This window comes from Coregonus lavaretus, assembly GCF_964263955.1.
Source record: "Coregonus lavaretus genome assembly, chromosome: 34".
In the NCBI taxonomy this organism is placed as follows: Eukaryota; Metazoa; Chordata; class Actinopteri; order Salmoniformes; family Salmonidae; genus Coregonus; species Coregonus lavaretus.
Window position 1 is genome coordinate 31,491,137 of NC_140021.1, and position 23,582 is coordinate 31,514,718.

General features: G+C 42.6%; 1 pseudogene across 1 annotated transcript in view; it reads left to right on the forward strand.

Moving 5' to 3' along the window:
• Positions 1-982: 982 nt before the first annotated feature.
• Positions 983-23,582, forward strand: part of LOC311108920 (nuclear receptor-binding protein-like) — a 34,597-nt pseudogene continuing 11,997 nt past the window's right edge. The window contains exons 1-5 of the transcript in view: positions 983-1,537; positions 6,020-6,198; positions 7,815-7,917; positions 8,667-8,783; positions 9,920-10,098. The product of the transcript in view is annotated as a nuclear receptor-binding protein-like (transcript). The remainder of the gene's footprint in view (positions 1,538-6,019; positions 6,199-7,814; positions 7,918-8,666; positions 8,784-9,919; positions 10,099-23,582) is intronic.

Here is a 23,582-nt window from a genome sequence, read left to right on the forward strand (position 1 = left end):
CAGCAAAATTATTTCCTGGAAGTTCTCTGTAAAGCATTGTACAATATGTTTTATTTGCTGGGATAGGGGGTCATCCTAATGCATTTCTCATAATGTTTTGAATGGGTGAACTAGTTTGTTGCTTGTAATAATGGTAAAATGTCATGGCATTTCAGCAACACTATGTATTACATAAAGGAGTAGCATTATTCAAGGGTTTAACCTTGTGTTAATGACGTTTTCTGGTAAAATATATGAAGAGAACACATAAGTCCTCCATTATTACATGCATTGAAGGTACTAGTCAGTTCCAGGTACTTACAAGCGTATTCTACTGCAATGGCTGAAATGAATAAGGGTTAGTTTGAAATGTAATATAGTTCTTGTAAATTACAGTGTCATTTATTTTCCCACTGTATCAATTGTCAATGTGGATGTCTTGTAATTTCAATGTGGATCACTTCCTATGTCTTGTTCTTCTGGTAGGTGTTGATGTAAGGCTCAAGTCATCTCTGGACTTAAGCTCTGAAATCTTCCTGAGCTTTAAGGAAACTGTATTTCACACCTTCCATCACACACGGCTCGCACAACGTCAGGCAAATCAGACACATGACAATGAATGATCGTGTCACCTGGCGGAGTCTACTTTAATTTGTAACAGTGGACATTTGATAAAGAGATCCCCAAAAGTAAGCCAGGCGAAGAAGCCTAGATTGATATCTCTCAGGCAGCATTCTAAATGGCACCCTATTCCCTATAGTACACTACTTTTGACCAGAGCCCTATGGGGAGCCCTATAAGGAATGGTATGCCATTCGAGACGCAGACTTACTCTGCATAAGCAGCTTTCTTGATTAGAGGTATCAGGGACAAGGGCGGTAGTACATTTAGATATTACATTTTCATATGTGGTATGAGAAACTGTTTTGATTTAAAGGAGAGGGATTGAGGCACACACTGTTCCTCTGCTGCAAAATGTATTGAGATGAGATGAGAGACAAAAATGAGATATGCAGTAATTTCAACACTAGTGCAGAATAAAATCAACCTTGTACAGAGATGGTGCACCCAGATTCTCTCAGCGCTCAGTTACCTCCACTCCTGTGAGCCGCCCATCATCCACAGTAACCTGACTTGTGACACCATCTTCATCCAACACAACGGATTCATCAAGATGGGATCAGTGTCTCCAGACACCATCAACAACCATGTGAAGACCTGCAGAGAGGAACAGAAAGACCTGCACTTCTTCTTCCCTGAATATGGAACTGTTGTAGATGTCAACACTGCAATGGATATCTATTCCTTTGGGATGTGTGCCTTGGAGATGGCAGTGTCTGAGATCCAGGGAAACTGAGAAACTTCCTATGTCAGGAGGCCATCAACAACACCATAGAGTCACTGGAAGACCCCTACAGAGGGAGTTTATTCAGAAGTTTCTGGATGCTGACCTGTTTAAGAGGCCTACAGCCAGAGAGCTGCTTTTCCACCAGTCTCTGTTTTAGGTGCCCCTGTTAAAGCTGCTAGCTGCACACTGCATCGTTAGCCACCAGCATATGTGACCCGTTTCAGCAAACCAGGCCTTTGTCGCAAGTCACAACTTCACAGGAGAGCCATTTGAAAGTTTTTTGTTTTTTTAATCAAAATGCGTTTTTTGGCAGAAATGCCTTCTGGAACATGTGAACTTTCATGTGCCTTAATAACAAACTTGTATGCCATCTGTAAATACGAATAAAATTGTTAAATTACGAGCCTTGTTGGTTAAGCCACAGAAAAAGACAGCAACCTTCCCACTAGCCATGATTGGCTAAGATAATGAGTGGGCTGGACATGCCGAGTTCGGAGTTCGGATTGGTCTGCCATGCAGTGTTGCCAACAAATTTTCAGGGAAGTTGCTAGAAGCAGGTCGATTTATTGCTAAAAGTTGCTAAATAACGTTGGGATGTCATTGCGTGATGACGTCATTATGTAATAACGTAAAACTGAGTCATTACGTAAAATACACAATAACGTTACTCAAATTGACTGGCCATCTCGGCGACAAATATGATTTGACATTTGCTAGTTTAGATTTGTTTGTTTATTATCACATATTTTTTATTTGTAAAAGTAATATAAACACAACACATTTTATATGATCAGATATTTTTATTTTTAAACACAACACATAGAATTATTGAACAATTACACATTACACATTATTGAACAATTACATATTTGATTTATTTTCTTATTAACTAGTAAATAGTTTTAAGAAGTGTATTGGTAGTTAGTTAACATGCTACCAAACTGATCAACAATTATAGGTACAAACTAATAACAAGGTATATATGCTATCTGTCACGATCGTCTAGTAGCGAAGTAGACCAAGGCGCAGCGTGTGAAAGAAACATGACTTTATTATATTAAAGTACTAACAAACAAAACACGACTCGTGAAGTCCAACGGTTAACACTGACCGTAAAGGAACAAAAACCCACAACACCCAAAGGAAAACATACAGATAAATATGGCTCCCAATCAGAGACAACCAGCCGACAGCTGACACTCGTTGCCTCTGATTGGGAGTCATACAGGCAAACATAGAAACAGAACAACTAGAATACCCAACATAGAAAATGAACACATAGAATGCACACACCCTGGCTCAACATATAGAGTCCCCGAGCCAGGGTGTGACAGTACCCCCCCCTAAAGGCGCGGACTGCGACCGCGTCTAAACACCCCAAACAGGGGAGGGCTGGGTGGGCATTCCTCCTCGGAGGCGGCTCCGGCTCCGGCTTTGACCACCACCCCTCCATACTACCCCCGTAGCGCCCCTGGTCCGGTCTGACCCCGCTGGCTGGATCTGGACTGGACATCGACGGAGCGGATTGCTTACGCTCCGTTGTGGAGCAGCTGACCGGTCTTACCAGGCTGACGACTCGCACCCCGGGCTTGGTGCGAGTAGCAGGAACGGGCTGAACCAGGCTGACGACTCGCACCCCTGGCTTGGTGCGAGTGGCAGGAACAGGCTGGACCAGGCTGGCGACTCGCACCCCTGGCTTGGTGCGAGTGGCAGGAACAGACCGGGCCGGGCTGGCGACTCGCACCCCTGGCTTGGTGCGAGTGACAGGAACAGGCCGGGCCGGGCTGGCGACGCGCACCGTAGGTTTGGTGCGAGTGGCAGGAACAGGCCGGGCCGGGCTGGCGACGCACACCGTAGGTTTGGTGCGTGGAGCAGGGACAGGCCGGGCTGGGCTGGCGACGCACCCCGTAGGCTTGGTGCGTGGAGCAGGGACAGGCCGGGCTGGGCTGGCGACGCACCCCGTAGGCTTGGTGCGTGGAGCAGGGACAGGCCGGGCTGGGCTGGCGACGCACACCGTAGGTTTGGTGCGTGGAGCAGGGACAGGCCGGGCTGGGCTGGCGACGCACACCGTAGGTTTGGTGCGTGGAGCAGGAACAGGCCGGGCAGGGCTGGCGACGCACACCGTAGGTTTGGTGCGTGGAGCAGGGACAGGCCGGGCTGGGCTGACGACGCACCCCGTAGGCTTGGTGCGTGGAGCAGGAACAGGCCGGACTGGGCTATGGAGACGGATAGGAGACCTGGAGTGAAGAGCTGCCACAACCCGTCCTGGCTGAATGCCTACCTTCACACACTCTGTGTGAGGCATCAGCACAGGACGTACAGGGCTGTGTACCCGTACTGGCATAACAGCACGTGACACTGGCACAGGATATCCGGGACCGAGGAGAGGCACTGGAGGCCGCGAGCGCTGAGCCGGCACACTCCGTCCTGGCTGCATGCCCACCTTCGCACAACACGTGCGGGGTGCTCGCACAGGACGTACCGGACTATGCCGGACCACTCGCGGCACAGTGCGCATCTCCGCATACCGCGGAACCTGCCCAGTCTCATGCTGCCATGCCTGAGTACGGGGAGTTGGCTCTGCTCTCCATCCAGGCTCCGCCAACCTGCCTTCTGGCCCCCAAAAGCCGGTGGCCTCCTCTCTTAATCTCCCGATTCGCCCTGTGGCAGCCTCCTGCTGCCCAGTCGCCCATGCCGTGTGCCCCCCCCTAAAAAATTATTGGGGGTGCCTCTCGCCTTTCCGACCACGGCCCGGTTGACGCCGCTTCTCCACTCCTGCCTGGGTCTCCCCCTTCATCGCCTTCCGGTACCGGACGGCCTCCTCCTCGGTAATCTGCCCCCAACCGAGGAGGACATCCACCAGCGTCACCTCCTGCGTGTGTTCCTGGACACGCTGCTTGGTCTTTGTATGGTGGGTTTTTCTGTCACGATCGTCTAGTAGCGAAGTAGACCAAGGCGCAGCGTGTGAAAGAAACATGACTTTATTATATTAAAGTACTAACAAACAAAACACGACTCGTGAAGTCCAACGGTTAACACTGACCGTAAAGGAACAAAAACCCACAACACCCAAAGGAAACATACAGATAAATATGGCTCCCAATCAGAGACAACCAGCCGACAGCTGACACTCGTTGCCTCTGATTGGGAGTCATACAGGCAAACATAGAAACAGAACAACTAGAATACCCAACATAGAAAACGAACACATAGAATGCACACACCCTGGCTCAACATATAGAGTCCCCGAGCCAGGGTGTGACACTATCTTATCAAACAAGCAACTTAACTCAAATAATGATGTGTGCGCTAGGCATCTCTCTCCAGCTCTCTCCAGGTTGTTGTGCTGCTTGGCTGGCCTGCTGCTGCCTGTGCTGACGTCACTCACAATGCACTTTTGCAGCCAGGCACGTGTGTTGTGACTGAGTGTGTGACAGAGAAAATCGTTTTTGTGTCATTTAGAGGGAAAATGTGTGCATTTTAGCATTTTAATCACTTTTCAAAAGTTGCTAAATGTTCCAAATATTATTTTTTTAAATAGCTACATTTGTTGCTAGGCGCTGTTTGAAAAAAAAGTTGCCAGGGTAGTCTGAAAAGTTGCTAAATCTAGCAACAAAATTGCTAAGTTGGCATCACTGCTGCCATGTTGAAGCCTTCTGTCTATTTGAGCTGGTCAGAATTGTGTTGGTAATCCTGTCGAACGCTGTTTAAAAATATATATATAATGTAGTGGATCTGCATAAGTGTTGCTCTCCACTTTCTGGAGGATCGAGTTTTTAAATCAGTGGAATTAGAGTATGATAGCAAAAGAGATGGCGAAAATCTTCAAACTAAGGGCAACCGTGGCAATGCATCCGTGAGAGGGAGACGCGCCCATCATGCATGATTATGTATACGGGTAAGATAGTCTAGCTAGCTATATTTTCAGATATTACACGTTTCTAATTTTGACAGAAAGTGGTTTAATTTCAAGCTAAAGTGTACTGTTAGCTAGCTAGCTAACGTTACGTGAATGACGTTATTATTCATTGTTTTTTAACTAGCTAACGTTGGCTGGCTGGCTCGTTAGCTAACGTTACGTGACGTGTGTGATCTTACATAATTGTTTACCTAGCTAGCTACATGTCTTAAGCTAAAGTGTAACGGTACAACACCCGTTGAATATGGCCGGTGTCAGTAAACGTCGGCAAACAATCTTAATGAAATTGTTGCCAGCAGAGCTGGTTATGCTGTTTTCATATAATAATAATAATATGCCATTTAGCAGACCCTTTTATCCAAAGCGACTTACAGTCATGCGTGCATACATTTTTGTGTATGGGTGGTCCCGGGGATCGAACCCACTACCTTGGCGTTACAAGCGCCGTGCTCTACCAGCTGAGCTACAGAGGACCACATATTATCCAGAGGTAAACAAATCATCGGCCAGAGCGAAACGAGATGGGTGGGGCTGAAGCTAAAGAGTGTGTGAACGATGCTGAATGGGTGTAGACAAAGAAGAGCTCTTCACTAGATACCAAAACATTCAAATGCAATTTTCTCAAAAGTGAGTTTACAAGTTTATCAACTTTCAAAGCAGAATTACTTTCCCATTGTTCCTCAAAAATGCAGTGTATGATATACCATTTTGTAGCTCTGAGTCGCTACTTTTATCCAATGTAAAAAACAGCATTTCAAATTTTGCTACATAAGACCAAATCCAGGTTGTGAGTCATATATGATCCCTGAGAATGCCTTAGAGGAGATCATTAAGGACATGGACCACAACCGCATCATCACTGAGATAAAGGCGGACGTGCAGCTCAAGCTGTTTCAGTTTCCTGCCTTGGAACTGGATAAGTTCCTGGAGGATGTCAGGAATGGTATCTACAGTGGGAAAAACAAGTATTTAGTCAGCCACCAATTGTGCAAGTTCTCCCACTTAAAAAGATGAGAGAGGCCTGTAATTTTCATCATAGGTACACATCAACTATGACAGACAAAATGAGAAAAAAAAATCCAGAAAATCACATTGTAGGATTGTTAATGAATGTATTTGCAAATTATGGTGGAAAATAAGTATTTGGTCAATAACAAAAGTTTCTCAATACTTTGTTATATACCCTTTGTTGGCAATGACACAGGTCAAACGTTTTCTGTAAGTCTTCACAAGGTTTTCACACACTGTTGCTGGTATTTTGGCCCATTCCTCCATGCAGATCTCCTCTAGAGAAGTGATGTTTTGGGGCTGTCGCTGGGCAACACAGACTTTCAACTCCCTCCAAAGATGTTCTATGGGGTTGAGATCTGGAGACTGGCTAGGCCACTCCAGGACCTTGAAATGCTTCTTACGAAGCCACTCCTTCGTTGCCCGGGCGGTGTGTTTGGGATCATTGTCATGCTGAAAGACCCAGCCACGTTTCATCTTCAATGCCCTTGCTGATGGAAGGAGGTTTTCACTCAAAATCTCACGATACATGGCCCCATTCATTCTTTCCTTTACACGGATCAGTCGTCCTGGTCCCTTTGCAGAAAAACAGCCCCAAAGCATGATGTTTCCACCCCCATGCTTCACAGTAGGTATGGTGTTCTTTGGATGCAACTCAGCATTCTTTGTCCTCCAAACACGACGAGTTGAGTTTTTACCAAAAAGTTATATTTTGGTTTCATCTGACCATATGACATTCTCCCAATCCTCTTCTGGATCATCCAAATGCACTCTAGCAAACTTCAGACGGGCCTGGACATGTACTGGCTTAAGCAGGGGGACACGTCTGGCACTGCAGGATTTGAGTCCCTGGCGGCGTAGTGTGTTACTGATGGTAGGCTTTGTTACTTTGGTCCCAGCTCTCTGCAGGTCATTCACTAGCCCCCCCCCCGTGTGGTTCTGGGATTTTTGCTCACCGTTCTTGTGATCATTTTGACCCCACGGGGTGAGATCTTGCGTGGAGCCCCAGATCGAGGGAGATTATCAGTGGTCTTGTATGTCTTCAATTTCCTAATAATTGCTCCCACAGTTGATTTCTTCAAACCAAGCTGCTTACCTATTGCAGATTCAGTCTTCCCAGCCTGGTGCAGGTCTACAATTTTGTTTCTGGTGTCCTTTGACAGCTCTTTGGTCTTGGCCATAGTGGAGTTTGGAGTGTGACTGTTTGAGGTTGTGGACAGGTGTCTTTTATACTGATAACAAGTTCAAACAGGTGCCATTAATACAGGTAACGAGTGGAGGACAGAGGAGCCTCTTAAAGAAGAAGTTCCAGGTCTGTGAGAGCCAGAAATCTTGCTTGTTTGTAGGTGACCAAATACTTATTTTCCACCATAATTTGCAAATAAATTCATTAAAAATCCTACAATGTGATTTTCTGGATTTTCTTTCCTCAATTTGTCTGTCATAGTTGACGTGTACCTATGATGAAAATTACAGGCCTCTCTCATCTTTTTAAGTGGGAGAACTTGCACAATTGGTGGCTGACTAAATACTTTTTTTCCCCACTGTACATCCTGACAGCATTCGGTCTGCTCTCTCTCCAGCAGCCCCAGCAGTCCCCTGTCAAATCCCCCATTGTCACCCCCTCCGTCAAATCCCCCACCCCAGAACCTGCTGAACTAATGTTGTCTCAGTGTATTTTGTATTATTCTGTACGTAAATCCGGGACAATCCATTTAGTATGATATGTTTCGTATGGTACTGTATGTATTAATTTGTGGATGTCCATCATCCATTTTGTCTGATATGTTATGAATTCCAATTTGTCGTGGCTAACATTAGCTAGGTGACTAACGCTAACATTAGCTAACTCTAATGGTTAGGGGTTAAGGGTAGGAGTTAGGTTAAAGGGTTAAGTTTAGGTTTAGTGACGGCGCACAATTGGCCCAGCGTCGTCCAGGGTAGGGGAGGGAATGGCCGGCAGGGATGTAGCTCAGTTGGTAGAGCATGGCGTTTGCAACGCCAGGGTTGTGGGTTCGATTCCCACGGGGGGCCAGTATGAAAAAATATATATTTAAAAAAATAATGTATGAACTCACTAACTGTAAGTCGCTCTGGATAAGAGCGTCTGCTAAATGACGTAAATGTAAATGTTTAGGGTTAGGGGAAGGGTTAGCTAACATGCAAAGTATTTGCAATAAAGTAGTAAGCAGTTGCAAAGTTACTAATTAGTGATGAGATTCGAACACGCAACCTTTGGATTGCTAGACGTTTGCATTATATGCCCACCCATGCACCCCGACCAACCACCCTCCTTTTGTTTTGCTTTAAGCAACCTTCTATCTTATGTAACCATACCAAACATAACATATCATACTAATTTGAGTGTCCCGGATTTACGTTTACTATGTTACGCCTAGTCTATGAGACCAGTCTGGCTAAACTACAGGTTGTTCAGATGCAGTGTAATATTGAGCCGGTGGAGGAGTGTGCAAAACATAATCTGACACTACTGTGGAAGCTGGAGGACAAACTGAACAGACACCTACAGTGCCTTCAGAAAGTATTCATACCCCTTTACTTATTCCACATCTTGTTGTGTTACAGCCTGAATTCAAAATGTATTAAATATATTGTTTTATCACCCACCTACACAATACCCCATAATGACAAAGTGAAAACATGTTTTTAGATTTTTTTTTACATTTATTAAAAATGAAATACAGAAATATTTCATTTACATAAGTATTCACACCCCTGTGTCAATACATGTTAGAATCACCTTTGGCAGCGATTACAGGGTAAGTCTCTAAGAGCTTTGTACATTATTATTTTAAAAATTCTTCAAGCTCTGTCATGTTGGACAGCCATTTTCAAGTCTTGCCATATATATTCAAGACGATTTAAGTCAAAACTGTAAATTGGCCACTCAGGAACATTCAATGTCATCTTCGCAAGCAACTCCAGTGTATATTTGGCCTTATGTTTTAGGTTATTGAATTTGTCTCCCAGTGTCTGTTGGAAAGCAGACTGAACTAGGTTTTCCTAGTTTTCTGCTAAACATGTGTATGCCACCAATAACATTTGATTTGATTAAAACTTGATTTGATTTCCTCTCCGGCAACTGAGTTAGGAAGGACGCCTGTATCTTTGTAGTGACTGTGTGTATTGATACACCATCCCAAAGTGTAATTAATAACTTCACCATGCTCAAAGGGATATTCAATGCCTTCTTTTTTTTTTTTTACCCATCTACCAATACGTGCACTTTTTTGCGAGGCATTGGAAAACCTCCCTGGTCTTTGTAGTTGAATCTGTGTTTGAAATGCACTCTTCGACTGAGGGACCTTACAGACAATTGTGTGGGGTACAGAGATGAGGTAGTCATTCAAAAATCATGTTAAACACTATTATTGCACACAGAGTGAGTCCATGCAACTTATTATAGGACTTGTTAAGCACATTTTTACTCCTGAACTTATTTAGGCTTGCCATAGCAAAAGGTGGAATACTTATTGACTCAATTCATTTGTAAACATTTCTAAAAACATTGTTCCCTTTTGACATTATGGGGTACTGTGTGTAGGCCTGTGACACAAAATCTCAATGTAACCCATTTAAAATTCAGGCTGTAACACAACAAAATGTGGAAAAAGTCAAGGGGTGTGAATACACTGTACTGTAAGCTGTGATTTGTTACCCAATGAGAATGTTCAGGAACTGGCTGTTGAGCTGGTCCAACTGGGCTTCATCAGCGAGGTGGACCAGAGCAGGATGGCCACTGTACTAGAAGAGGCCTTCACCAAGTTCTTCAGCAGGAACGGTTCCCTCAACCCTGTCACTGTGCCGTTGCGGGGCTGCCCGAGTCAGTCCCTTTCCGTTTTTAGTTCCCTCTATATAGTAGCAATTTCTTTTGAGAAGGAAGTCAACAAAGTTATCATATGTCAGTATTACTTGTTAGGGTGGCAGGTAGTCCAGAGGTTGAGAGCATTGGGCCAGTAACTGAAAGGTAGGTGGTTCCAATCCCTGAGCCAACTTGGTACTCATTTGTCCATGTGCCCTTGAGTAAGGCACTTCACTCTAATTGCTCCTGTAAGTTGCTCTGGATAAGAGCTTCTGCTAAAATGTAAAAAAAATACATATATTTTTTTTACAAATCACGTGTTTAGAATATATATTAAGAACTGTATCAGGGAGGAGGTCAGAGACCTGGCAGTATGGTGCCAGGACAACAACCTCTCCCTCAACTTGAGAAAGACAAAGGAGTTGTGGTCCTCTGTAGCTCAATTGGTAGAGCATGGTGCTTGTAACGCCAGGGTAGTGGGTTCGATCCCCGGGACCACCCATACGTAAAAATTTATGCGCACATGACTGTAAGTTGTTTTGGATAAAAGCGTCTGCTAAATGGCATATTATTATTATTCGTATTATTGATCGTGGACTACAGAAAAAGGAAAGCCGAGCACGCCCCCATTCACATCGACAGGGCTGTAGCGGAGCGGGTCGAGAGCTTCAAGTTCCTTGGTGTCCACATCACTAAGGACCTATCATGGTCAAAACACACCAAGATAGGAGGCTGAAAAGATTTGGCTTAGGACCTCAGATCCTTAAAACGTTCTACAGCTGCACCATCGAAAGCATCCTGACTGGTTGCATCACTGCTTGGTATGGCAACTGCTCGGCATCCGACCGCAAGGCGCTACAGAGGGTAGTGCGCAGGGCCCAGTACATCAATGGGGCCGAGCTTTCTGCCACCCAGGAACTTTACACCAGGCAGAGTCAGAGGAAGGCCCCAAAATTGTCAAAGACTCCAGCCACCCAAGTCATAGACTGTTCTCTCTGCTTCAACATCGCAAGCGGTACCGGAGCACCAAGTCTGGGAACAAAAGGCTCCTTAACAGCTTCTACCCCCAAGCCATACGACTGCTAAACAGTTAATCAAATGGTTACTCAGACTATTTGCATTAACCCCCTTATTTTATTATTATTCTTTGCACAGGCTCGATGTACACTCACTGGACTCACATATACTACACTGACACTCCAACACACACACACGTACACAAACAGAAAACACACACACTCATATTGACGCCACACACACACACTCACTTACTGTACATTCACATACATTCACATTCCTTCACACTCTTCACATACGCAGCTGCTACTCTCTGTTTTTATCTATGCATAGTCACTTTACCCCTACCTACACGTACGTATTACCTCAATTACCTTGACTAACTCGTACCCCTACACGTTGACTCGGTACCGGTACCCGTTGTATTTAGCCTCGTTATTGTTATTTTATTGTGTTACTATTTTTCCTTCAGTTTATTTAGCACATTTTCCTTACTTACATTTTAAAAACTTTGCATTGTTGGTTAAGGGCTCGTAAGTAAGCATTCCAAACACCTGTTGTATTCGGCGCATGTGACACATAACATTTGATTTGATTTGAAAACATTCACAATGCAGAAATCCAAATCCAAACAGGAATTCATTGTTTTGACCTGTGTGTCAATGATTAATATATGTTTGTACAATTCATGTAAAAACACCTCGATTGTACTATAAACAAATGAAGGGTTCTTCTTACAGATCATAAGAATGTAGTACTGCTGCAGTGTTTCACATGTCATGACTCATGTGTTTGGTGAACATTAAGGATGATTGACAAGTATATGTGAACAGAAAAACAATAATGTTCCTGTGAGCATTGTGAGCTGCATTACCATGGCTATGGATTACACGAACAAAGGCCAAAAGGTTGAAAAATACATCGATTATAAAGAGGTTCTAAGAAATACAGTGAAGAGCTTCTGTTTTTGTAAATACTCTCATGAGAAAGTGTTATATTCTCAGTGAACTAAAATCGTATTGATTGTCATTGTCATTTCCTTGATCGATCCATCAAACATGAAATTATGAATTGACATTAAATGTGTCAAGTAACTATTTAGCCTAGCTAAGAAGTTTCCATTGTATTTGTTGATGTTTGAATGCCAGGTTGCCCCTTTAATCTTTCAAACCATATTTACATCTCTTGCACAGATATTGTAATATTTCTCTGGTCGGTAGCAGTCCACTGACTATGGGTTTCAATCTCATCCCACTGGGCACACACTGGTTGAATCAACGTTGTTTCCACATCATTTCAATGAAATCACTTTGAACCAACGTGGATTAGACATTGAATTGATGTCTGTGCCCAGTGGGATGGTAGCAGACAAGAGTCCTCTGAATTCAGTCATCCAATTTGGAGAACAGTTTACGTATCTATCCTCCCACAAATCTACTGCTGCTGGAAATTAATTTATGATCTTGATGTTTATTGAAACAGTGTGGGTCAAAGATCAATCTCAATCTACTCCAGTCATTTGATGATTGTGTCTAGTCCCTGGAGGAATCTCTGGGATTGCAGTGAGATCACAAATTGAGATTGAAATGTTGTGTGTGTGCGTGTGTGCGGCGTGTGTGTGTTTTGAGTTCTGTCTTGATTTCTTTTGGGAGTATGTTTAGAGTCTTAGTATCAATGCCATTATCCTGGATTTCTGGACATGAAGGGATTGTTGAGACAGCAGGAATATAAAATGGAGCTTGATTAAAAAGAAGAAATTCTCAATGTGAACCAGTGAACCTTGAGCTCTCTGAGGCTCTCTGAGGTGTCTCTCTTTCTCTCTCTCTCACACACACACTTTCTATAAGTGTCTCTCTTGCTCTACATCAGTCTCTTTCTAATTCACACACACAAGCACACACGCACAAGCACACACGCATATGCACACACACACACACACACACACACACACACACATGCTCACACACTGACACGCATGCACGCGTGAATGCATACACACATGGAATTTTGCAATCCTCTGGAGTTTGGGCTGGTATTTGAACAGTCTATTCACTCACTTTCATGCATGATGAATGCTACTACTCAGTCATTTTTATGCATAATAGTTGTACATAACTCATTCTAATCCACTGGGACACCTTTCCATTTCTGTGTCATTAAACTGAGAAGTGAGAAGGGAATAGCAACCAGAGTATAGGTCTAATTGCATACTTAGAGAACCTTCTGAAAAATCCCCACTGCCTCTCTCAGAAATACATGTGAATTGTTTTTGATTTATTGGGTGAAAATAAATAGATGTTGGTTTTGTGAGCAGTTCAGTATCGCTTGGCCAGACTAGCTGCAGATGGGAGCAAGACTGTGAACAGTTCTAATTAATCAATATTTTCAGATTTATTTCGCTTTAGTATGGGTATGGCTGAAGTAAAGATGTCGCTGTCTAGCTTTGGTTATGATTTGAATCACTGGAGACAGAGTGAGGAATGGAGAAGCCAGCTGTCAAGAAATCAGTGTCAAATTGCCCTGATTAAATGTGACTGACTGCTGTTTTCTGTGTCTGTGTGGAGTTACTTCCAACAATGACATCGACTGGCTATCTTCTAATTCAATGATGCTTATTGGAAAATGCTGGCATGTCTTCTAGCCATTAGGCCTGAATGAGTCTTGGCAACAGGAATGGTGGGTTGACATAAGGAATAATCTACAGGGATAATCTACAGGGATAATCTCTACCAACCAGTCTCCCATGTAGTATGGAGTAGAGTAAGAAAATCTTAACCATCATCCACTCTTGAAGAATGAGTCGAAAGACAAAGACACAACAGGAGGAGAAAATAAAACAGCTGAGCATGTCACCAAGACATTCATAAGTACAGTATGCAGGCATATTTCACATTTACCAACCTGTAAAATACACTACTACACTTCAAATCTTTAAATGGGGACCTTACAGTACAGTCATGGTCATACGTTTTGAGAATGACACAAGTATTGGTCTTCACAAAGTTTGCTGCTTCAGTGTTATGAGATATTTTTGTCAGATGTTACTATGGTATACTGAAGTATAATTACAAGCATTCCATATGTGTCAAAGGCTTTTATTAACAATTACATTAAGTTTATGCAAAGAGTCAATATTTGCAGTGTTGACCCTTCTTTTTCAAGACATCTGCAATCCGCCCTGGCATGCTGTCAATTAACTTCTGGGCCACATCCTGACTGATGGCAGCCCATTCTGCATAATCAATGCTTGGAGTTTGTCAGAATTTGTGGGTTTTTGTTTGTCCACCCGCCTCTTGAGGATCGACCACAAGTTTTCAATGGGATTAAGGTCTGGGGAGTTTCCTGACCATGGACCCAAAATGTCGATGTTTTGTTCCCCGAGCCACTTAGTTATCACTTTTGCCTTATGGCAAAGTGCTCCATCATGCTGGAAAAGGCATTGGTCGTCACCAAACTGTTCTTGGATGGTTGGGAGAAGTTGCTCTCGGAGGATGTGTTGGTACTATTCTTTATTCATGGCTGTGTTCTTAGGCAAAATTGTGAGTGAGCCCACTCCCTTGGCTGAGAAGCAACCACACACATGAATGGTCTCAGGATGCTTTACTGTTGGCATGACACAGGACTGATGGTAGCGCTCACCTTGTCTTCTCCGGACAAGCTTTTTTCCAGATGCCCCAAACAATTTGAAAGGGGATTTATCAGAGAAAATGACTTTACCCCAGTCCTCAGCAGTCCAATCCCTGTACCTTTTGCAGAATATCAGTCTGTCCCTGATGTTTTTCCTGGAGAGAAGTGGCTTCTTTGCTGCCCTTCTTGACACCAGGCCATCCTCCAAAAGTCTTTGCCTCACTGTGCGTGCAGATGCACTCACACCTGCCTGCTGCCATTCCTGAGCAAGGTCTGCACTGGTGGTGCCCCGATCCCGCAGCTGAATCAACTTTAGGAGATGGTCCTGGCGCTTGCTGGACTTTCTTGGGCACCCTGACACCTTCTTCACAACTATTGAACCTCTCTCCTTGAAGTTCTTGATGTTCCGATAAATGGTTGATTTAGGTGCAATCTTACTAGCAGCAATATCCTTGCCTGTGAAGATCTTTTTGTGCAAAGCAATGATGATGACACGTGTTTCCTTGCAGGTAACCATGGTTAACGGAGGAAGTACAATGATTTCAAGCACCACCCTCCTTTTAAAGCTTCCAGTCTGTTATTCTAACTCAATCAGCATGACAGAGTGATCTCCAGCCTTGTCCTCGTCAACACTCTCACCTATGTTAACAAGAGAATCACTGACATGATGGCAGCTGGTCATTTTGTGGCAGGGCTGAAATGCAGTGGAAATGGCTTTTGGGGATTAAGTTCATTTTCATGGAAAAGAGGGACTTTGCAATTAATTGCAATTAATCTGATCACTCTTCATGACATTCTAGAGTATATGCAAATTGCCATCATCAAAACTGAGGCAGCAGACTTTGTGAAAATTGGTATTTGTGTCATTCTCAAAACTTTTGACCACGACTGTACACTGTATATCAAAAATCCATAACAAATCAATGTCTAAACTAAAAACTACAAAATGCCCAGTAAACAAAGCAATGCGTGTGGCCGGGGTCAGTTTAGCCTTAGTGAAGCCAGTCAGCAGGGCTTCCTGTTTGATGTATGGCCCTGAAGAACAGGTGATCATCTCTCCAAAACGCTGACGGTGCACTACGGGATGCCTGGACGTTTATGGCCGGTGCCAGAGCCAACCGGACCACAGAGTGCATACCCACTTCACAGCGCACACTCCATCAACAATTGAGGGAGATTGGGAGAGAGAGGGATGGAGGGAGAGAGTGGATGTGGAGGGAGGGAGGGAGGAGAGCAAAAGTTAGTGTGGGACCAGAAAATGATGAGCAAGGGGACAGGCCTTGGGGTAGAACAAGCAGGATTGCAGATCAAAGATAGAGAGGGAGGGAGAAAATGAGAGAAGGGGAAGAGAGGGAGAGAAAAAGACAAACCATGGTGCATCATTTACCATTTTCAGATCACGCTGTGTTTTCCTCCCAAAAACCTCAACATTATGTTTTCCTCCCCAGGACATTACCCATCTCCTCTCATCCATTTTCTAAATTGGTTTACAGTTCTGGAGGCTGGGAATTACAGGTGGCTTTTACCCTGACAGATGAAAATAACTCTTTCTCCGTGATCTATCTGTCCTGCAAAGGGTTCCCCGGGTGTAAATACATAACACATTTTCTTCCCGACACAAATGGTATTCAGTGTTGAGAAGAAAACATTTTGAAGTTAGTCTAAACATTTTCTATGTTAGTCTAAACGCAGTGATCAAATACACAGGGTTGTATTCATTTAGCACCAAACGGAAGAAAACGTACTGAAACAGGGAGGGACTATGTAAACATATCCAATAACAAACACTCTTTTCGCTTCCGTTGTAAAATGTTTTTCTACGGTGTGCCCTATTGAATACGTACCTTGTTTTCATATGCCATTCCAGCCTAATGGTTAACAGTAACTGTCCTAAGCTGCAGTCCAAACTCAAAGTAGACAGCCCTCGAATGACGATTTACATTGTCATATCCGAGTGTAGCTTAAAAGTCCCTTGCCCAAGCGAGAGAGAATGATAGGAGAGGCAATGTGGAAATCTTGAAGTTGAACTTAAAAACAACCAACCTAAAGCTATTAGGTAACAACACATCTGCCACACTGATCCTCAACACGGGGGCCCTTCAGGGGTGCGTGCTCAGTCCCCTCCTGTACTCCCTGTTCACCCATGACTGCATGGCCAGGCACGACTCCAACACCATCATTAAGTTTGCCGACGACACAACAGTGGTAGGCCTGATCACCGACAACGATGAGACAGCCTATAGGGAGGAGGTCAGAGACCTGGCCGTGTGGTGCCAGGACAACAACCTCTCCCTCAACGTGACCAAGACAAAGGAGATGATTGTGGACTACAGGAAAAAAAAGAGGACTGAGCACGCCCCCATTCTCATCGACGGGGCTGTAGTGGAACAGGTTGAGAGCTTCAAGTTCCTTGGTGTCCACATCACCAACAAACTATCATGGTCCAAACACACCAAGACAGTCGTGAAGAGGGCACGACAAAGCCTATTCCCCCTCAGGAGACTGAAAAGATTTGGCATGGGTCCTCAGATCCTCAAAAAATTATACCGCTGCACCATCGAGGATATCCTGACTGGTTGCATCACCGCCTGGTATGGCAACTGCTTGGCCTCCAACCGCAAGGCACTACAGAGGGTAGTGCGTACGGCCCAGTACATCACTGGGGCCAAGCTTCCTGCCATCCAGGACCTCTATACCAGGCGGTGTCAGAGGAAGGCCCTCAAAATTATCAAAGACTCCAGCCACCCTAGTCATAGACTGTTCTCTCTGCTACCGCACGGCAAGCGGTACCGGAGTGCCAAGTCTAGGTCCAAAAGACTTCTCAACAGCTTCTACCCCCAAGCCATAAGACTTCTGAACAGCTAATCATGGCTACCCGGACTATTTGCACTGCCCCCCCACCCCATCCTTTTACGCTGCTGCTACTCTGTTAATTATTTATGCATAGTCACTTTAACTCTACCCACATGTACATATTACTTCAACTACCTCAACTAGCCGGTGCCCCCGCACATTGACTCTGCACCGGTACCCCCCTGTATATATAGCCTCCCTACTGTTATTTTATTTGACTTCTGCTCTTTTTTTCTCAACCCTTTTTTTGTTGTTGTTTTATTTTTACTTTTTTTGTTAAAAATAAATGCACTGTTGGTTAAGGGCTGTAAGTAAGCATTTCACTGTAATGTCTGCACCTGTTGTATTCGGCGCATGTGGCCAATAAAATTTGATTTGATTTGATATTAATGTACCTAGCAAGCTAACATAGCTAGCTAGCACTCCTGTCAGGTACCTAGCTACCCATAGCTGGCCAGCTAGTTTTATAGCTTGGTCATTTATTCCAATACAGTTCAGAATTCCCAAAAATATGTTTATGAAGCTAGCTATGTTTTATAGGCTCCTCACTATGCGACTAGGCAATTTGCTAATGCTAAAATCCATGTAATTTAGATATTTATTAGCAAGCTAACATCATAATGTTGTCTGACATGCTGAAAATGCAGCCATGTTGATGCAATTTGACACTTCGCGGCCACTGGAGTTTGACACGACTACAGTTTGCATTGAATTGTGGGTCATATCAACACCACCAGTGATCAAAGTACTTCACTCCTCCCTTGAGCTAAATCTAGGGCTGAGGGCGCAACGTTTGTGAATTGGACCTCCACTTAAAATGGCAATCAAACTGCATCCAATTTTGACGGGGATTCCCCATAGGGAAAGTGTCTAGCACGAGGGCTGAGGGGGTAAAAATAACATGCTTGGACTGCAGCCCTAGCTAGCAGAGTTGTGGACTCAAGTCACACATTTGATGACTTAAGACTCAACTTGATAGTGTCGTATCGAGTAAATGCTGGCAATTATTGCTGATAAACAAAGGAGTCCGCTCATACTGAACCTTTGATCATAAGTTTATTGATATCACAAGCTTTCAGCATGAGTTACAGGTGTCATGAAACCCCCGGAGAGCAACGTCCCAGATTGCAATGGCCGCTCTGCTTTCCTGTGCCTCCAGCATATACTTATAAACAATGTAAAAATATGGGTTGCTCCCTCTGCGGTCCAATCACCAGTCTCCCCTGGGGCGTCACCCCACAAACGGCTACTTTTGAACTAAGATAAACATTATTTTCTTTGTTCCTCTAAAATAGTCATAATCGTCATACACGACATATCCCCCCTTCGAGACGAACTAAAAGTCTCGAAACCAAACAGAATAGGATTATGACAAGTAACAATTTATCTTATTGAGTATCTTTAACATTAAACCAAAAAACATTCTTCTCTAGAGTGTATATACCTTTCTATGAAATATGAATAACTGTTTATGAAGTGTGAATACATTACTATGAAATATGAACAAATCTTTATGGAGTGTGAGAGCGAAAAACTGTCTGGCAACCTTCGTTATCAATCAAGACAGTAAAATTCTCTCACGGTCCCTCTGCCCCAGGCAACCACCTAGGTACTCCCGATGAATCCATAAATCTTTATAAATGCATTTGAAACTATGATGCAATTAAATACACATGAAAGCCCCTGCAAACAAAATAATATCCAAAAAATGTCCACTCTAAGGCTGGTCAACCCATCGGATCCTACAGTGGACCTCTCCCTGCCTAGACTCCCTGTCCCTAAGCATCAACGAAATAAACAAAAACATCTAAGATCCCCACATGTATCCAATAACATCAAACATCATTCTACAAAAATTAATACCTAAGACTATGACACAAATTATGTATTACACATGCAAATATGTCTATATTTCATTGTAGACACTGGAATGTAGTCCACTACACTTCATCTCCTCCGTATTCTCCTCTTCTAATGCATTGTTGATGATGGAATGGGAACCTTTCCACACCTTTCTGGTTCCATCTCCTCCAGTCATTGTCCTTTCATATTGTCCCTTCATATTGTCCTTGTTTGAGTATTTCAATCTTTACATTTTCCCCCAAATGCTTCTGGAAGAAAAGAAAAGACCAAACAGTATCTTTTGCAAAACAACACTTTCAAATTAAACATCAATATCCACTAAGAATATAAAAATTATATATAAATGATGTATTAATCAATATAAATGATAGAATAATGAAATAGGATAATGTGATTCATTCATACACTTCCCCCCTTTGATTCATAACATCATACTAAAATCACCCTAATATTGATTTTTTTTTTTTTTAATGATCAAATCATCAAAAAGGATATTTATCATCAATACTCCATCCAGTCCCACTTGTCCCTCTTCCTCCAGATCAGGAACAGTCAACAACGGCATCAGAGTGTTGTCTCCAGGCATCACTACTCCAACCTATCTCAATATCATAGCTTTCTCAAAGGTCAGTAACAAATTACAAACATCACACACAGTGTTATCAAAGCTGCTATTAAAATGTAATCCATCACTGCTCCTACTGGCCTAACTGATCTTGCAACCAAGTCTTCGCTGACCATCCAGCTCCTTCAGATCTACCAAATGGATCCCTTATATTCTTCAATGCATATATAACCCTAGTGATAATATCTGAACTGTCTGGACTCAAAGTATAACTAATATTATCAATATGATCTTCCCAAATGTTACACCATACCATGGAAAAAATCCCCCCTTCTCTCTTAGACTTATCCTTCAATGATAGGCTTGAAGACTATGACATGTCGCCATGTCTCTTTTCACCCTATTTTCAACCCTAGCTTCAGATTTATCTGTGTCCGGTGCTACCCCTCTTCTAATGGTAAAAGCCTCATATGGAAGCTTCAACGTTGACATGTAACAACATCCTGTCCATCCACAGGGTAAGAATATATACGCTTTATCACCACAAACCCTCCAAATATCTCTAAAATTCCCAATAGTCACATTGTCAGGCAAAAGTTAATCTTTCAACCATCAAAGTCCTGCTCTTACTAACTGGAACATAAAAAGTAACATTATATTTATCATTACTACCCTTAAGGTCATGCATACCCAAAGTTATCATATAATCATCACAATCTGATATTCCCATAAACATACCCCTTACATCATATGTTTTATTAGAACAAAAACAACTTTTAGCCCTCACTGGTTTCACCTCCAATGCTTCAGGGTTCGCTGTTGCCTGATTTTACTTTCCATCTATAGGGTAATTCATTTAACCAAGAACACCTAAACCTAGGCTTAAACAAATGTTTTGACAACGACATTACTTTATCTGTCAATGCTCGTTGCTGATACAACAGCCATGACAAAGCATAAGACCGACACACACTTGATAGCGGTTGAGCGACCGTCTCTAAAATGGAACCCCACGTCTCTGGTGCTGGAATTCTCAACAGACATGGACCCTCAAGATTCCTCACTGATCTTACAGAATGAGTTAACTGCTGGAACCAAAGATTCCTACCTGCCCATCTATCTCTAATTTTCACAACAGAAGAATCAAACCCATCCATTTAGTTTCTCTCTTCCCTAACGAGCGGTACTGATCAGATACCTCTCCTTGTCTGTCATTAAAATCAAAGACCTTATCCTGTACCTCCATGATAGTATCCTTCACTATTTCAGATGAATCTATATTATTTTCTACCACTATCTGCTCTCCTATTTTAACCCTATCCTTACTACCATTGACAGCACTCTTTGTCCGTACCATTTCAGAAAAGTCGTTGTTTGTGTCTGTGTCATACTTCCTACATTTGTTATTGCCATCGTATCATTAATCCCTTTCCAAAGTTACCATTAAAGTAGTTGATTTAGTTGATGTATTAACACCCTTAACTACTTCTAGTGGGAAAGCTACCGATATCCTATGTGTATTATTTACTGTTGGAGTGGCTACTGTAATAATATACTTCTCCTGACCTCCTTTGGTGACTGCGGAAGCTTCGACAGACTTCAAATCTTCCATTATAAGTGTCACTTTATGAATTACATAGCCTTTTAACCAATAATTCTTAACCGGAACAAATTTTAATACTTGCACTAGATAAGTACACATATATTCTCCCTGATCTTTCTCTGTAATATTACGCAAAATAAATGAACAATCACTCATAACCCTCTTCCACTTCATATTGTTGTACAAACTATACCTCCTTTGATTAGGGGCAACAGCTTCTACTTCTGGTCCTGATAACAATACTTCTTCTCCATAATTATCTCTCCATGTGGGAGGAACGTCCCCATCCTAACCCTAATAAGTCTTTTTCCCCCTAAAATTGGTGCTGGAGCTATTGGTTCCCTTATAATCAAATGCGATATATTTATGGCTTTAATAACTATCAAATGTTGAAAGAGTTAAATTGCTTCTCACTGTTGTTTTAATATACTGAAGTGTTAATGTCATTATTGTTACTTCATCTAGTTTCCCCAAAGCTTTGAACTCTTTGCTTGTACTTCCATCTATCACCACTAGTGTCACTTTTTTTTTTTACTCTCAGTCCTACCTCTAATCCCTGACTTTCAAACTTTTGATTATAAAAAATACACCCACAATTACCTAGATCTTCCTGCTGGGAATTGTAAGTACAGATACTCAATCACCCTCAATCTTCTCTTATCATTCAGCAACGCATACTTTTTCAATGCATCTGCTCCTAACAGATCTAAACTCCTACCATATCTATCTTCCCACTAAACTCTAAAAATGTCCTTCACCATTGTTCTCTCTCTCTTACTACTAAGTAACATTGAAACTTAGCTTACTGTCTTAGAGTTCCTTCAACCCTAGTTCTCCTAACTTTTTTAATCTCATCTTTTCTCCTAACCTTTAAAAACCTTTTCCACTGATCTATTCACAAAATCCTTTACCACCAATTTTTAGAATATGCGATGACTTCTTTACACACAGACTTGGCAAACGACTAAACACCTTTTAGCCTAGCCTGAAATCTCTTGGTGTAAGAATGTAACCCAGAATAGCAGTCACCCCTTTTAACTTTATTTTTCAGACAGATTGTCTAATAGGCAGTCTAATAGATTATCATCCTTCCTATGATATTATCTTTTTAAGCCAATATAATTCCCAAAAACCCTATTCTTTTTAAAATCCTCTACCAGACAGTCGTCTAGTGTACATCTTATTGTACAATTCAATTTAAACAATGCATCTCTTCCCAACACTGCAATAGGTATATGTTCTAATATTAGTATGTCTATTTTAATTTCTCTTTGATTTTTTATAGCATAGCTCAATTGGTTCCTTAAGAGTAATTAGCTGTTTTACTACCTCAAATCCCTATCCTAATTAGTTAATTTTACATAGTGAGATGTTTAACCTCTTTAGGCTCAACACAGATAAAAGTTTTTCCACTATTCACCATCATTTCTCATAGTCCTTTGTTTTTACTTCAATTGTTAGATATTTTCTCTTCTTCTCTAATCGGTGCTATCAGCTGACACCCCCCTTCATATCTTCTAGGCTCTAGACTCTTTGCTCCGGCCCCCTGTAGGGGTTCACCTGTCCTCCAGATGATCTTGACTGGCTTCTGTATCTTCCTCTGAAATTCCCTCTGATGTTTCCTCCTGACTTATTGCACTCACGGGTAAAGTGACCAACCTGTCCATAATTATAACAGTCTTCTGAAAGTTGCTGGAAGTGTAGCTGAAATCTTCCTCCTCCTTCTAAGCCTTCTCGTCCTCTTCCTCTCCAATTCTGTCTATCCAGAAGCTGGCTGTGGATATGAAACACCTGGTACCGCCCTTGATGGCTGGTACAATTGCATTTGATCTTGTTCAGTTGAAGCTGTAACAGTGATTGTTGATTTGGTTCACTCTGATTCTTCATAACCAAAGCTTCTCTTCTCCTTCTCCACCAGTTGTATGATTGAGGTTTTTGAGAGTTTCTTTATCCTGTTCTTCCTGTTGTTGACATATC